This window comes from Asparagus officinalis, unplaced genomic scaffold, assembly GCF_001876935.1.
Source record: "Asparagus officinalis unplaced genomic scaffold, Aspof.V1 AsparagusV1_Un264, whole genome shotgun sequence".
In the NCBI taxonomy this organism is placed as follows: domain Eukaryota; kingdom Viridiplantae; phylum Streptophyta; class Magnoliopsida; order Asparagales; family Asparagaceae; genus Asparagus; species Asparagus officinalis.
Genome location: NW_017972529.1, coordinates 160,441 through 165,844, shown reverse-complemented (window position 1 = coordinate 165,844; position 5,404 = coordinate 160,441).

The following is a 5,404-nucleotide window of genomic DNA, read 5'->3' as shown; positions in this document are numbered from 1 at the left end:
AAGACTTAGCCTTGCCTTCTTTCTTCTTGGACGAGGTATTCGTCCACTGTTGGTCTCCCACTAGATCAGGGTGGACCCACATGATTTCTCCTTTTGAGGTGGTGAGGGGTATCAACCCCTTGTCTTTCTGACTGTGCAAGTCAGTATTCTTCAGGTCCATTTCTCCCTTATGGATGGGGACAACGCCATCCGCGGTCGTCACTGGAGGGAAGTCACCAAACTGGACTGCTATCATGTTGGTAGATACAGTCTTTTGCTCAGGTTTCAGAGTGAGCACTTTGGCGTCCACCAAATTTTGGAGGATGTCCTTAAAGATGTAACATCTTCTGGTAGGATGTCCCAGGAACCTGTGATAGTGACAGTAATTAGGGTCATGTACCTTTCCCGCTTCATCTGGTTTCCTAATTTCGGGAAGCTGCAACTTGTTGTTCTTCCATAGTAACTGGAACAAGGTATCTACATGCTCCTCCTTGAAGGAATACTGTTTGGGCACTCTTTGCTGATTGGGTGTCTTGCCTTGCTTAGTAGGCGGCGGTACTTGCGTGTAGTTAGCTGCTAAAGTCTCTTTGCCCTTAGACCGCTGGGCGTTGTTCTGATTGCGTTGCTGCTGCGGTTTAGGCTTGTAGGCGTATAAAATTGCTTATAGGTCCCTTAGCATAGCTCGGCACAAACCGACAAGCCAACGAGGTGACGAGGTTGACGAATCGCATGCAAGCAACAGAATACATCCATTCACGTGCGGAATCAAGCCAACGGTTCGGGGAGTCAACGAGTCATCCAAACAAGAGCGGACTCGGATGAATCACGACCAAATCAAGATCAGTTTCGGACTCGAACTCAGAAGTGGATTTACTGCCAAAACAGGAATCGGATTTACTGTCAAATCAAAGTCTAAGTCAACCGAAAAAATGGATACAACGGAAAAACGACAAAACCCAAACATCCTGAGGGGCTCGGCCGAAACCGAGCCACCCCAGGGTGGCTCAGCATGAGCCGAGCCACCCAGGGGTGGCCGGCCACTTGTGGCCGAGCCACCTCAGCCCAGATCTGTGCCTAGGCATAGATCTGGGTGCCTATAAATAGGCCAAGGGTTGTTCATTTGAAAAGGTTGGAACTTTGAGAGCCGAAACTCTGGCGAATTGAAGATCGAGCTCAAAGTTTTTAAGGCTTGAGGACTTGAAGATTCAGATCTGATTCTCAGCGAGCGTCTACGTCACAAAAGGCAGGTGTTCGAGAGGATCGGATCTCAGATCTACACGAAATCACACTCCCGATCAAAGCTTGGCCTTTGATCCCAAGATTTGGACGATTATTTCCTTGGTGAACTAATCCTCCCCGGCTATTATTTCCTTGGTGAAATAATACCCATCGAATCGTGTAGATCCGACCGGATCTCAGATCTACGCATCGCCGGTTTGGTCTTTCTCCGTAGAAAAAGACACCAGAGTTCGATTCTGGGGTATTCTATCCCGAAGCCTAAGTAGGGATAAGTCAGCATCTAATACACGTTGCTGGGTAGCCTATTCCCATAACAATGGCGAAGTCTACGTATTCGAAGTCGTAGCAGCGAGTCTCAGAGAATTCACTCTCTTAGCACAACGTCACATGCGGAACGGATTTAGATAATCCGCATGCTAGCCCGACTCAAACGGTAGTCGGTAAAGGCTCATCAAACCCGTTGAAGGCTGGGGGTTAGCCAAAAATCCTAAAGTCAACACCTAACACGTGTCGCGGGTTAGCCTATTCCCGTAACAATGGCGAAGCCTATTTATTCGACATCATAGCACGAAGTCTCGGAGAATTCACTCTCTTAGCACAACGTTACATGCGGAACGGATTTAGACAATCCGCATGCTAGCCCGCGATCTCACCATAAGTCCAGACACATTCTGAGGAAGTATCACTTGATCAGGGAGATAGTTGATCGCCGGGAGATCAAGATTGAAAGAGTAGACACAAAAGATAATATAGCAGATCCATTCACAAAGGCAATTGCTCGTTCACAATTTGAGAAACTTGTTGTTGAGCTATTGGGTATTAGATACTATAATTAGCCTTAGTGCAAGTGGGAGTTTGTTAGATATAGGTGCCCTGCAGGCAATTATTGTATATTGTAACAGGACCTATATGTATATAACATCCTTGTTCAAAATGATAGTATGCTATTTTGGTCAGATTTATCTGATGTTCTAAATATACAGATAATGTCCTTAGAATAAATACTAGACTATCAGACATTTCGGATAGTGATCGTAATGAAGAGATCTGATTAGTCGGTAACGTATATTCTAAAATGTTCCTAGTTGATGAAGTGTTGAGATAGGACATCATCACTTTGGTTTAGACTAGTGTATGCTTTATTTCTCCTTTTGAAGGAGATGATCAATCTCTTAGATCATTGATGTGAGACATCAAGATACAGTATACAGGTGACTCATTAGTGAATGAGTTGACTGAACGACTCGCCGAGAACATCTAGTTGGTAATATACTTAACTGTCAAATAGAAGTTCTCAAGTGATATAGTACATAGTAGTCTCTTGACCTGAGGCATGAGTGCAATATCTTATATGTCAGTAAAGATGTATTTAGACTTTTACCTAACCACAGTTCTTATTGAATTGTGCATAACGGTTCTTGTTGGGTACATCCCGAGACATAAGTAGATATTGAGATGCCAAGAAGGGATTCGTCTCTCCCAGTATAGGGGTTGATGTCATAAGATTGTTTGATATAACTATAGCCTGGAAATCCTTGGCCAAGGTGAATAAGATAAACTGAGTGTCAGTTTGATCTTATAGGTTATGAGTTTAATATCAATAAACACTAATCAAGCTATTAGGGTTTGACAGTTTGCCATACCCTAGGCTCAATAGTTTGACATGGTTTGACGAAGAGACCGGACTGTACGGTATTATCATTGAGTGGTCCTGATAAAATTGGATAAGCATCTTGCAGACCTTTATCACAACTTATACCCGGGTGGTCTTCATGTGTAGCTAGCACCTCTGTTGTACTTATGGATATGATCCACTACCGAGTTTTTTAAGTTGGGCCCTAGAGTCACACCAAGCGCGTACTTGAATCCTATGAAACACAATTTATGGAGTGATGCGTATGATTGATACGCATATATGATTTCTTCCGGATACACATAAACGGTTATGTATATCGGTAAAATCGGAATGCTATGTGCTTAGGAAATGAATTCCAGTATTTTTCCCATAAAGTTAACTTTTAGTCAACTAGTTGACTTTTTGGTCAACAGTTGACTTTTGGTCAACTCTTGATTTATTTGGTCATATAGTGACTAATTAGTTAAAGATTGGAATAATACTATATACCGTATTTATGAAATACTGTATTAGTGATAATAATTTGGTATTCTCATTTATGAAATACACATACCATGTATAATGAGTCATGAGATGAGTCACTTAGTGGTATGGTTTGAGCACATGGTTTATTAGCACATGGTTTTGAAATGTAATGATTCATAAGATGATTCATTGCATGACTCACTTGATTAATCATTAATTTTTGATGATTCATTGCATGACTCATAGGATGAGTCATTCATATCATGAACACATTTCACTCTATAAATATGAGCTCTTTTTCTTATGGAAAGGTTAATGAAAAATTGGCTAAGTGTTTTTTCCATAAGAGAATAAAAGAGAGCTCTCCTCTTACTAAACTTTAGCAATCTTTGAGCAAGAGGAAGTAGTAGGATTTTAAGAACCCCGGGGTGGATATCTTGCCTTGTGTCTTAAGAAGACTCCCATTTTATCAAGCTCACTTGAAGACTTGGAGATCCACTACAAGGAGATTTTCTACTACAAGGAGCAAGAGCTAGGGGTTATTCGATCTTCCATCGAATCACGCTACGAAAGTATGACTTTCTAACTCTTGTATGCTCACTTAATAATAAGGATCATGTTAGATTTAATTAGACGATCCATATGAATATTTCATGCTCTCTACATGCTTAGTATTTTTGTACATACATGTCTTCCGCTGTGTATTATGCATGTAGACATAGCACGATTTCCTTCATGGTATCAGAGCTATGGTTCTATCTAATTGAATCTTAACATGTACATCTAACTCATGGAGGACCTTGTTCTTGCTTCTAATTTCTAGTTTACATGAAACTAGTTAATTAATTCAAGTTATTTTATAAAATAATTAATTACAACTAGTGTAGTTGTATGTTAGAAGCTTGTTAGTCTTTTTTGAGTTTGGATAATCCTTATGCTATCTAGTTTCCAATATGTTGCATAACTAGATAGATGCATATTTCTTAATGTTGATTAAGTTATATGATTTATCATCTTGCATGGATGTTATGTTTATGGATGGTAGTGGACAACTATTCTCTTGTATGTTTTGTATTGATGTAATAAAGTTAGAAATGTAATAATTATTTACGACCTCTTCCCTCCCCGAGCATGGGCTACGCCTACGGGTTTAGGCACTTGCTCACCGATCATGGGCTACGCCTACGGGTATAGGCCCTTGTTCGGGTGTGGGGGGGTATGGTTGCTTAGTTTAGTTATTTCATTTATAGCTTTTGCTTTATATTTAATGCAATATTATTACCCATCCTACGAGATGGTTTTTCCATTATAAATGGGGCTTGCACGTCCTATGTTTATATGATTGTAATAATACAGAGTTTGCAAGGGAACAAGCACCGCAAGGAGTTGCATATGGCTTGCTAAAATGTAATTAGTGTAGTTGCATTTTATTTTCTTTAGTTGTCCACTACCATTCTATATAAGTTTTACATTACATATGTTGATATGTTGGTTGTGCCCCAAATTGTAGATGTCAATACAATTGGGTGCTATTTTTTGCAAAGTTTATATCTCTATCTCACTAGAGAATAGTTTTTATTATAAAAACTCATTTTTTAAACTTTGTGAGACATGGCAATAAGAGTTTATTGACCATAGAGTGGTGAGATCGACATTAACATAGTGTTAGTGTGAAAGATAAATAAACCTAAAGCAGTTAAAAGAGATGTATTTAGAATGAGCTTTTAACTAGTGTCAAGGAAAGTAATTATGAGATATAGCTCATGGGGTGATGCCCAACTTAAGATTAGGGGTGATGCCCAATCTTTCGCGCTATAGTCTTAAAGAGAAGTGGTTACTTAATTAAGGTCCGATAAATATTCCCGGTGAATAGCTCGGAACCCTCCCACCAATCTTGCGCTTTCCTGGCTAGTTTAATTGTTGCAAGTATAAATATAGAGCATCTTTAAACTATATCAAGTTCGATTACGGTAAAAGATTTGAGAAATCGTCCGTAGCCCTCCATCATTTTAGTTAAATACTATTAAGCTTATAAATACTATGTTTGTTGGCATACGTCAAGGCATAACTATTCTATGGCTAAAT